The following is a 12,955-nucleotide window of genomic DNA, read 5'->3' as shown; positions in this document are numbered from 1 at the left end:
CGATGGTTTATAAAGCGCCTCAGGGGGCAAGCATAGCCTAGCTCTCAAGCTATAGTGTAACTTGTCCCCTAGGCGATGGTTTATAAAGCGCCCGAGGGGGCAAGCATAGCCTAGCTCTCAAGCTATGTTCAGCTTGGCATGTAAGCTACTCACTATAGCTTACATCCCAAGTTGCTTGACATGTAAGCTACCCATTGTAGTTTACATGCCAAGCCACACACACTCATTCCTTATAAGGGGTTTCATGCCCACCACGTATGGCATGGCCTCACTCTCTCCCATCCCACATACACTCATGTTTGAGGCAGAAGCCCATGGCTCTCCTCTCCAATACAGCTCCAGAAGCAACCTTGTACTGCAAATACACCTCATATACAGACATGCAGGAGTAGGGGTATTATCTCTTCGAAGATCCCCGAACCTAACCACCGCGTGCTACTACCCTATCGCGTCTCGGATCTTCCATGACAGCCTTGCTCTCACCTTGATTAGCCTACCCATGGCATCTGTCGTGAGAAAACGATGACAATGACCTTCCACCCCACAGTAGCCACATTTCCTCTTTGATCTTTGCTTCGTCATCTTTGCCCACAACCTTTTCTTCGGTGCTCCCGGCCTTGCACATGCATTGGATCCAGAACCATTCCCAGATCTCCAGAATCAATTTCCATCGTCTGTGGCAGCACCGGACCAAACCTAATGCAATCCTCTTGAACACGACTTGATTCCTTGCTGTCATCTTGTGCATTCAGAACCATCTTCACACGCTCATACTCCTCATTAGATTGACATGCCCAGAAAGATGTTGCGTCACTCAAATTCCGCAACTCACGGTACCTCACAAGGCTTATCGAATAGTTATACTTCTCGCTCTTTCTGGTTGAAGGGTAAGCAGACTTCGCTCTTATTGTCCACCTCATGGGAACACAACACTTGGGGATCAGTTCTACTTGACGTATTCTCAAGATGTAGAATATGTGAGAGCATGGTGTGGGCCATGTATGTTGATTAGTTTACAAAGTATGACTTCTAAACTATCTGATATGCGCCATGTATTTTTGCCAATCAAAATATATACACCAAATGAAATTCTAATTTCAGCTAGCTACCACAAATGCAATCGTACTTAAGTCAAATCTGCTTGTGGGACAGAAATACTGACACCTGAGCTGACCTATGCATTGCACACATACGAACATCGGTGAATTCCTACAGAGATCTGCCGCTCGGCGATTGAATTTCTGATTTGCATAGCAATGGAGGGGGTCGCGAGAGGGAAAGGTACCTGTCCACGGACTGCTCGCCGGCGTTTCTGGGCGTCGTCGGCTGCTCGCCGGAGGGAGGCGCTGCAGTGGGCGGTGAGGCAGGGGAGAGCTTGGCGTGCCGCAACGGACAGTTAGCAGTTCCTGGCTTTGGGCCTAACCCTTGGTTGTAGCAACGAGACCAAGGACACGGACCGGTGATGCTTGCCTAGATCGGGGCTGCCGTGGGATTCTTGACCAGAACGGTGGGGAGGGCGGCGAGGGCGGCGGCTAGGCGAACAATAACATGATTCGTCTGCGTGAGGGATGGGCGAGGAAACTCGGAACCGCTTCTCGTGTGGAACTGCTTGAAGCAACTTTATCATTCTACCTGACCAAAAATAAATCATTAACTAATTTTCCAGATACAACGATGATGGAGTTACACCAAAGGAGCTCACTACCTAGCGGCGCTGCACGGCTGCCTTCCCGTGCGGCGGCGGTTCGTTGACCACGACGCAAATCGCGTTTAAGCACATGTTTGGGGATTAAAAAATTATACAAGTACGACTCTTGTACTGCTGCATGCATTGTACTGTTGCATGCATTTCAATGATGAAGCATTTTGGCAGCGCATGCATGCAAAACATTTTCCAGTCCTAGTTAATATTTTATGCATATTTATTGTCAATCTTAAAAATATTGTATCTCATAAATTAATAATTTGATTGGAGATTCGCCTTCACCGTTAGGTTCGTCTCGACAAAACCATCAAAATAAGATCCCATATTGACATGTTTCGTTGATTCTTTTTCGTTGTTCCTAGTTGCCACATTTATGTCATCATAGTTGTCATCTTACGGATGAACAATTGTCATAAAAATTATACATAGTTACCGTGATGATAATTTTATACTTTTTAAGTATTGCAGTATTTTGTGAAGCTAAAAAATGATTATTAAAACACTAATAATTGGCAAGCAAATGCTTGAACCAGCACAAGTATAATGAATCAAGTTTTTTACTCATTCATGAACGTGATAACTGTTGAGGCATAATTTATGCCTAAGTAATTTTGGTGATTGATGACAGTACCATACAGGACTAATCGTGTGTGTCAAGGTTTCAGGCAACATTCGTCAACGGCACAAGACGACACGACTCCTCTCTTCAGGAACGGAAGCACGGCGCTATCCTAGATTCTCTTTATTTGAGTCATAGGAAAGCTGTACTATTAAGAGGGGATCCGTAGTGGAAAGGTTTGGGTGGAATCTATCTTTGCACACGCACACCTCTATTTTCTCCCTTTCCTTTATCCTTGGAGCGGCCCTCGCCTGTTTGTTCTTTGCGTCTCGGCAAAATGGTCCCCAGCGGTAGTACCGCTGGTCCCAACGGTAGTACCGCTGGACTGCCAGCGGTAGTACCGCTGCAGCCAGCGGTAGTACCGCTGGCTGGCGGTAGTACCGCCCCTGGTCAGCGGTAGTACCGCTCCAGGTGCCCTGTTCCACCTACCTAGCGGTAGTTCGTGGACGGACCCTTTTGCGAAGACTTTCTCGGCGGTAGTAGTGTTTATGCACTACCAAGGGCCAGCGGTAGTACCGCTGGGTCCAGCGGTAGTACCGCTGGAAGCCCCAGCGGTAGTACCGCTGGTGCCAGCGGTAGTACCGCTGGAAGCCCCAGCGGTAGTACCGCTGGTGCCAGCGGTAGTACCGCTGGAAGCCCCAGCGGTAGTACCGCTGCATGCAGTGGTGGTACCGCCAGGCAGCGGTAGTACCGCTCCTTCCCAGCGGTAGTACCGCTGGATCTCGGGCAGAGAGTGGGAAAACGGTCTGAATTTTCCCCCCACTATATAAAGGGTTCTTCTAGCTGAGGAACCCTATCTCTTACCTCTCTAAGCTCCATTGTTGCTCCACAAGCTTAAAAGTGCCCGATCTCTCTCCCTAGCCAATCAAACTTGTTGATTCTTTAGGGATTGGTTGAGAAGGCCTAGATCCACACTTCCACCGAGAGAAAAGTTGATTCCCCCACCTATCCCTTGCGGATCTTGTTACTCTTGGGTGTTTGAGCATCCTAGACGGTTGAGGTCACCTCGAAGCCATATTCCATTGTGGTGAAGCTTCGTGGTCTTGTTGGGAGCCTCCAAGCTTTGTGTGGAGTTGCCCCAACCTTGTTTGTAAAGGTTCGGTCGCCGCCTTCAAGGGCACCTATAGTGGAATCACGGTACCTTGCATCGTGCGAGGGCGTGAGGAGAATACGGTGGCCTTAGTGGCTTTTTGGGGAGCATTGTGCCTCCACACCGCTCCAACCGAGACGTACTTCCCGTCAAAGGGAAGGAACTTCGGTAACACATCCTCGTCTCCATCGGTTCCACTTGTGGTTATCTCTAACCTTTACTTTGTATTTGCTTTTCCTTGTTACAATATCTTACTTGTCTTAATAGGTCTTGTTGATAGCTTCTATAGGGGTCACCTCTTTGTCATATTATTTGTGAACCCGTATAGTGTTTACCTTAACTTGTTAAGATTAATTAAAAAGTGGTCGTTGTCTATTCACCCCCCCCCTCTAGCCAACCATATCGATCCTTTCAATTGGTATCAGAGCCACGTCTCTTTATTAAGGGTTTAACCACCCGAAGAGTATGGAAGGCGAAGAGGAAGTGAACCATGGGCAACCCGAGGGCATGGACTTGACTTCGGTCACAAGGGACGACTTGAATACGGCTATGGCAGCCCTCAAGACGTCCTTGACGAGCGAAGTCAAAACCATGCTTAAGGAATTAATTGATGGTCTTAGAAGTTCACCCGAACCGGCTTTAGTGGTTAAACCCACCATTTCCGATTCGGAGGCCAACTCCTCTAAGGAAGCGGCTAAAGGTATGCAACCTGCTTCACCTCACGAAAAGGATGGGACTGGAACACATGCCTCTGTTCCACCTCCCATGACTTATGGAGGACCCGTTCTCGCACCTCGTCTTAATCCTGTTGGTCCTCCTCCTAAACTTGTGAAAGGTGACTTTGCTAACTGGGTATTTTCTATTAAGTCTCATTTGAATCACAGCTCAACAAACTTGTGGAGAATTATCGAGCAAGGATATTACCCCCATGACCCAAGAAACCTCACTCCAAGAGAAGATGCAGACAATCAATATAATCACTCTGCGCTGTTTATCCTTCAGTCTGTTGTGCCACCTGAAGATCTTCCCCACTTACGTCCCTTCACATTGGCCAAGGATTGTTGGGAGCATATTATGGTGTTGTATAAGGGAAGCTCAAGTATTCAACGATCCAACTATGAAGTGATACTTGATCAGGCCGATGAGTTTGTGATGAAGGAAGAAGAGGACCCTCGTGATCTCTATCGGAGGGTGACTGCTATTGCCGTGGCACTAAAGGATCATGGAAGTAAGGATGTGGATGACACTTGGGTCAAACGCAAGTTTCTCAAAGCCATCATGCCTTTCAACAAAGCCATGTCATCTGTCATTCGTCAGCGGCCAGACTTTCACTCTTTGTCTTCCAGTGAAGTGTTGGATGAGTTCATTGCAATGTCAATCATGAACGAAACTGCCGACAATGCACTTGCTCGTGTCCGATCAAAAATCACTTCACCCAAACTTGCGTTGAAAGCAAGAGTAATGCTTGAAGAAGAAGAAGAAGATGATGAGGAAGAGGAGAGCTGCCCGGAAGACACAAAGTATGCCTATCATGAGCACATGGCTCTTGCATCAAGGCAATTCTGGGGAAATAAAAGGAACTCAAGACCAACCTTCAACAAGAACAACTCAAGTGGTTTCAAACCCAAACAACGAGTAAGGACATGTTATAACTGTGGCAACGTGAGTCACTTCGTGGCAGAATGTCCATATGAGAAGAGAGAAGACAATGGAGGCAAGCTCATTCGCAAAGACAAAACCAAATCATTTCCAATCAAGAACAACTTTGTGAAGAAACCTCACCCAAAAGGAATGGTGGCCCTGGAGGAGTATCCTTCTGATGATGATGACGATGATGATACAGTGGCAACGGCAACTGTTGCTATAGCCACTACCCCTTCCCAGAAGGTGTCTCTCTTCAACGCCCCCAACGAGAACCACATCACCAAGTGCCTCATGGCAAAAGGTACCAATCAGGTAACTTCTATCATTAAGACCAACATTACTTCTACTCCTTCATTGTTAAATTGTGTAGAAGATAGTGATGTTGGAGAACTTAATGAGCATGATCTTGATAAGTTTCTATGCACTATTAAGGGAGAAACCAAGAAGCATTTTGTTGCTCTCTTGGAACAATTGGGTGAGGCCACTGACCTTATTGAGTCTCATGAGGAGACCATCTCCGAGCTTCATGGACATAGTCGTGACTATGTCGATGAAATTGCCGAATTATCTAGTACTCTTGAAGAAGAGCGCACTCTTCGTTTGGCTCTTGAGGAGTCATATAACGATGACTGCACTAAAATGCAAAAGAAACTGGATCATGATGTTGTTCTTACTCGCATGCTTAAATCTGAAAAGTATGCTCTTGAGGTTGGCCGTGACAGACTCAAAGAAGAGTTTGACATACTTGACAAGGCCCACAAAGCCTTGAAAGGTGTTCATTTCGCTCTGAAAGAGTCTCATGATCAACTCCAAGCAAAGCTTACCAAGGAGATCTCTACTTGTCCTCCCTTTGTGCTAATTGATAATACTTGTGCAACTAACCCTTGTTGTGAGCATGTTCATCTTGTGGAAGAAAATGCCAAGTTAAAGGAGAAACTTGAGAAGGGCCTTGTGTCATGCAGACAAGGTGAGAAGAGTCTGAACGATCTCTTGAGCACTCAAAAGGGTGTTGTAGGAAAGGAAGGAATTGGACTTACCTCCAAGTCAAAAGGTAAAAGAAAGAACAAGAGCAAACGATCTCTCACCCTCATGGACATCTTTGTCAAGGAGGGTGAGGGTACTCAGAAGGTGAACAGGAACAAGGTGGACTATGGGAACCTCAAGAAGGGCAAAGCCGCTCCTACTAACACAGCCGGCAAACTCAATTCCTCTTATGTGTTATGTTGTGCTAGTGATGGGCATGTTTATGCCAGATTTATTGGTTCCTACGATGAAGATATTGAATGGGCTATCTGGGTTCCTAAGACCCTTGTCTCTAACATGAAAGGACCCATTAAAAAATGGGTACCTAAAACCAAGCCTTGATCTATTGCAGGAGTTTGCTTCCGGTGGGGTGTCATGGTTGCTCGATAGTGGAGCAACAAATCATATGACCGGAAGCAAGGACTTAGTGGTGGATGTGCACCCTTCTCCATCTATGCCCACCCATGTCCAATTCGCTGATGCATCCTCGTCAAAGGTATTGAGATTTGGTAAGGTGGTCGTCTCTCAAGATTTGTCTATTGAGAAGGTCATGCTTGTTGAGTCTCTTGCCTACAATTTACTTTCCGTTCGTCAACTTGCAATCATGGGTTTTTCCACATTCTTTAATATTGACACTGTGGTCCTCCTAAGGAGCAAGACTCTTAAAGTAGCCTATGTTGGACATGTCGAAAATGGTCTCTATGTGGTAAACTTTTCAAAACGACCCACTAAGATTGCGACATGTCTAATGGCTAAAGTTGACGTGGGCTGGCTTTGGCATCGCCGTTTAGCTCATGTCAATATGAGGTCTTTGCAAAGTCTTCTGACAGGGGACCATGTTCGTGGACTAACAAATGTGAGCTTTGCTAAAGATCGTGTTTGCAGTGCTTGCATTGAAGGAAAGATTCATGAAACTGCTCATCGTCCATTAACTCTTATCTACACTAAGAGGCCATTGGAACTTCTTCACATGGATCTGTTTGGTCCTCCAACATTTGATAGTCTTGGAGGCAGAAAGTATTGCTTAGTAATTGTTGACGACTACTCAAGATATACCTGGGTATATTTCTTCAAAAGGAAGAGTGAAACTCAACAAACGGTCATCAACTTTGCCAATGAAGCGCAACGTCAACATGAAGCAAAGATCTTGATGATTAGGAGTGACAACGGCACCAAGTTCAAGAACTATACCCTAGATGAGTTTCTAGGTGATGAGGGAATAAAGCACCAATATTCTGCACCATATACCCCTCAGCAAAACGGCATGGCAGAAAGGAAGACCCGGACCTTGATAGACGCTGCAAGAACAATGATGGCAGAATTCAAATCTCCATACAACTTCTGGGCAGAGGCCATCAACACAGCATGTCATGCGTCCAATCGGCTCTACATCCGCAAAGGCTTGAACAAGACTCCGTATGAGATTCTAACTGGAAACAAACCCAATCTCAAGTACTTCCGGGTATTCGGTTGTAAGTGTTTCATTCTTAAAAAGGGAGCTCGGTTAGCTAAATTTGACTCTAGAGCACATGAGGGTATCTTTGTTGGTTATGCTACAAACTCTCATGCTTACCGTGTCCTCAACAAGTCCACCGGACTAATTGAGGAGACGTGTAACGTGGAGTTTGACGAAAATAATGGCTCCCAAGTGGAGCAAAGTGGTCTTTGTGATATAGGTGATGAAATTCCTCCCGAAGCCATAAGAAGAATGGGGATTGGTCAAATACTCCCCATTGAGGAACCCCTTATGGCCGAAGGAGAAGGACAATGCTCTACTCAAGTGGAGCCATCACCCCCACAAGCCCCACACGCTTCCGATGAACAAAGAGAAGACTCTCAACAAGTTGATCAAGCTCTCGCTCAAGATCAATTGCCTAACAATGGTGATATGCCCATTCAAGCACTACCCCAAGACCTTGAACCAACACGAGATCAAGATCAAGAGCAACCACTAATACAAGATCAAACTAGTGAACCTGCTCAAGTCGAAGGACAAAGTGATCAGGAGACTGTCTCACAATTCCCTTCTGGAGCTCCAACAACCGGCTCAAGACGCAAGGGCAAACAAAAGATACAAGTCGATGCTCCCCTGTTATCTAATGAAGAACTCTTGGAGCGTCGAGCAACCAAGAATGCGAACAAGCTGAAAGCCAAGTCACATCTTATGAATAATGTTCTTGGTAGTTTAAAAAGGGGAGTATCTACCCGTCAACAACTTTGGAATTATTGTGAGCATCACGCGTTTGTCTCGTATTGTGAACCTCAACAGGTACAGGAAGCGCTCGATGATGAGGATTGGCTTATGGCCATGCACGAAGAACTTAACAACTTCGAGCGCAACCAAGTATGGGATCTAGTGCCACGACCAACGAAGGAACATAATGTCATCGGGACCAAATGGATATTCAAGAACAAGCAAGATGCAAATGGAATTGTGATTCGAAACAAGGCAAGATTGGTGGCTCAAGGCTACTCCCAAGTCGAGGGTATCGACTACGGTGAAACCTTTGCCCCTGTCGCTCGTCTAGAATCTATTCGCATGCTACTTGCTTTTGCTTCTCATCATAACTTCAAATTACAGCAAATGGATGTGAAAAGTGCATTTCTTAATGGTCCTTTAAATGAGTTGGTATATGTCAAACAACCCCCGGGATTCGAACATCCCAAGCTCCCAAATCATGTGTACAAACTCAATAAGGCACTCTATGGTCTTAAACAAGCCCCACGCGCGTGGTATGAGTACCTTACTGAGTTGTTACAAGATCGTGGGTTTGAAATTGGGAAGATTGATCCCACTCTTTTTACTAAGAGGGTCAAAGGGGATTTGTTCATATGCCAACTATATGTTGATGATATTATCTTTGGTTCTCCTAACATTTCATTCAATGAAGAATTTGCCGCGCTAATGACTGAGAAGTTTGAGATGTCCATGATGGGAGAGTTGAAGTTTTTCCTCGGATTCGAGATTTAGCAAGGTCTAGAAGGGACATTCATCAAACAAGCCAAGTACACTCAAGACATGCTCAAACGGTTCGAGCTCGAAGATGTCAAACCGGTCAAGTTTCCCATGCCAACCAGATGCAAGCTTGACAATGATCCCAATGGTAAAGCAGTGGATCAAAAGGTATACCGCTCCATGATTGGATCCCTCCTTTACCTTTGTGCATCTAGACCGGATATTATGTTGAGTGTAGGGATATGTGCACGGTTTCAATCCGCACCAAAAGAAAGTCATTACATGGCTGTCAAACGAATCTTTCGATATTTGGCACATACCCCAAACTTTGGCCTCTGGTATCCCAAAGGAGCAAACTTCAATCTAGTTGGTTATTCTGACTCAGACTGGGCTGGAGATTGTGTGGAGAGGAAGTCAACATCTGGAGGGTGCCAATTCCTTGGTCGCTCTTTGGTAAGTTGGTCTTCAAAGAAGCAGAACTGTGTCTCCTTATCATCCACCGAAGCTGAGTATGTGGCAGCTGCAAGTTGTTGTGCACAATTGCTATGGATGAGGCAAACTTTAAAGGATTATGGTGTCACTTGTGACAAAGTGCCTCTTCTATGTGACAATCAAAGCGCCATCAAGATTTCCCTCAACCCAGTGCAACATAGCAAAACCAAACATATTGATATTCGTCATCACTTCATCCGTGAACATATCAAGCTAGGTGATATTGAGGTTCACTTCATTCACACTGAAGAGCAACTTGCAGATATTTTCACCAAGCCACTTGATGAAGCAAGGTTCCGGGAGTTAAGGCATGAGCTAAATATCATTTATTCGAGTAATGTGGATTGAAACTAGGCATATTGCACCTCACTTCACATTCCATCTTGGTCTAGATGTAGGCATGGACATAGGGGGAGTGTTGTTCTCTCAATGAACTCTCCCTCCCCCCATTATGCGTAAATCAATCTAGTCTTTCACTTTAGCCATTGTCAAATGGCACTTGTGCCTCAAAGACGAGCATTGGTCATGAACCCAAGGATAATTCTTCGCGGTGTCATACCATTGTCTCAAACATAGGTGGCCTCGGCCACCGCCCCTCCATCCTCTCTTGCGTATAAAGGAGAGGATATACAATGTCAAGTCGGTATTTTTTTCTTAGAAGTCATCCCTTTTTTACTCACTTGTCATGTGCCCGAGTTTTCCCGCTTTCCTTGGCCGTGCTGAAACATGTACAGCGGTACTACCGCCAGGGGTAGCGGTACTACCGCCAGGACCCCAGCGGTCCTACCGCCAGGACCCCAGCGGTACTACCGCCAGGGGTAGCGGTACTACCGCCAGAGTTCAAAATCTAACTCGGCCGGCCGGAATATTTCTAGGGTTTCGAGGGGGAGCGGTACTACCGCCAGGGGGAGCGGTACTACCGTCAGGACCCTCAGCGGCACTACCGCTGCACTCCAGCGGTACTACCGCCAGGTCAGCGGTACTACCGCTGCCCATACCCCTTGGGCTATATAAAGGGAGGGGGAGCCCGATTTTCAATCTGTTTCTTCTTCCTCGCGGCTCCTCCCTCCCCTACCCCGAAAACCCGCTGTTTGGATCTTTCTTGGAGGAGCTCCCTCTTCCCGTTGGTGTGGAAGGGCTGATTTACTTCTTCTTCCTCCTCCAAAGCCATGAATCCCGATAACAAAAGCTCCTCCCCTCTTCTATTTGGTTGTTTTTCGTGTTCTAGGGTTAGGAGCATTGGGGATTGCATTCATCTTGTTGATCCAATGGCTTGTTGCTAAGATTGCTGCCGTGGTTTAGGTTTTCATCGTCTTAGATCGGATATTTGAACCTTTTTGATTAGATCTAAAACGTGCTCTCTCTTGCCTATGCATGTTTGTACCTCGTGTTACTATGTGTTCCTTTTGACAATAGGGCTGATGTATACGTATTAATGATTATATTCAGTCCTTGCCCTAGAATACGAGTTTTATATGTCTAGATCTTACAGTCAAACCCCCAGCGGTACTACCGCCAGGGGGTAGCGGTACTACCGCCAGGGGGTAGCGGTACTACCGCTATGACCCCCAGCGGTACTACCGCCAGAGCTGGCGGTACTACCGCCACTGACGGTACTACCGCCAGGTGTGGCGGTACTACCGCCAGGAGCATTCACGGTGTTTTCTCCTTGGGCTTAGCAATGCATGTTTTCTTTTGTTTCTTTTCTCTGCACTTTCAAGATCCATTGCCTTGACTTTTCGTGTTGCCTCTTTTTCGCTTTGTGGTCTGTGTCACAGGTGGCTCTGCTCGCCGTTCGAACCCCCCACGGGACACGGCATCCAAACAGTTTCGCAACACAGAGGCGCCCGAGGGGTCTGCCACGTCTGGTCTCCCCCCTAAGAAGAAGTCCTTCAAGAAGGTTGCCCACAAGGACAAGAGGGTGAACATCCGAACAATGTCTCCTAAAGAGTTTCTACAGTTTCGCACCAAGAACCACTATCTCCAGGAGAGGGAGACGATCGAGGGTAGTACCGCTGGATCTCGGGCAGAGAGTGGGAAAACGGTCTGAATTTTCCCCCCACTATATAAAGGGTTCTTCTAGCTGAGGAACCCTATCTCTTACCTCTCTAAGCTCCATTGTTGCTCCACAAGCTTAAAAGTGCCCGATCTCTCTCCCTAGCCAATCAAACTTGTTGATTCTTTAGGGATTGGTTGAGAAGGCCTAGATCCACACTTCCACCGAGAGAAAAGTTGATTCCCCCACCTATCCCTTGCGGATCTTGTTACTCTTGGGTGTTTGAGCATCCTAGACGGTTGAGGTCACCTCGAAGCCATATTCCATTGTGGTGAAGCTTCGTGGTCTTGTTGGGAGCCTCCAAGCTTTGTGTGGAGTTGCCCCAACCTTGTTTGTAAAGGTTCGGTCGCCGCCTTCAAGGGCACCTATAGTGGAATCACGGTACCTTGCATCGTGCGAGGGCGTGAGGAGAATACGGTGGCCTTAGTGGCTTTTTGGGGAGCATTGTGCCTCCACACCGCTCCAACGGAGACGTACTTCCCGTCAAAGGGAAGGAACTTCGGTAACACATCCTCGTCTCCATTGGTTCCACTTGTGGTTATCTCTAACCTTTACTTTGTATTTGCTTTTCCTTGTTACAATATCTTACTTGTCTTAATAGGTCTTGTTGATAGCTTCTATAGGGGTCACCTCTTTGTCATATTATTTGCGAACCCGTATAGTGTTTACCTTAACTTGTTAAGACTAATTAAAAAGTGGTCGTTGTCTATTCACCCCCCCCTCTAGCCAACCATATCGATCCTTTCAATAACCAAGTTGATTTAATGTGAGAACTATATAACAAATAATATGACAAGTAAGTCATAATAATCTGGCAAGTATCGACGAAAACAAAAGTTATCGAAACATGTTAACATGGGATCTAGTTTTAAAGATCTCGTCGCGATAAAGTCAATGGTGAAAGCGGATCATTAATTGAGATGACGGTTTGGAAGATAAATCTTTTTTAAAATGCAAATAGCTAGTATAACTCAGCAGCGTGTAAGTGCAAAAAGTAGACTCCCTCTTATACTCCTATTAAACTAACCAGTACTACATTATGCTAATTGGTAAATCGTCTCCGTACTTTTAAGATCTGACACATGTGCGCGGCCGCTGCACGGGAGAACATGTGTGCGTAGAAAGCCCATTAGATTTTCCCTACACCAAATTACAAATTGTAACTCGCCAATCTCTACTATTAAAAGCACGAGAGGGCAGATCTAACTATAAATATTAGTCGTTGGATAGTAATCTAATGGTTGTTAACTACACTAACGAAACGATGTTAACGAAACTGTTGTAATTAGCATCGTACGTCCCGACCCATGTCTCCTGCTGCGCACCTCACACCCAAAAAAAAAACCACCCACTCTCATACTCCCCCCGCA

Source organism: Hordeum vulgare, chromosome 7H (assembly GCF_904849725.1).
Source record: "Hordeum vulgare subsp. vulgare chromosome 7H, MorexV3_pseudomolecules_assembly, whole genome shotgun sequence".
Classification (NCBI taxonomy): Eukaryota; Viridiplantae; Streptophyta; class Magnoliopsida; order Poales; family Poaceae; genus Hordeum; species Hordeum vulgare.
Note: the sequence above shows the minus strand (reverse complement) of the source record.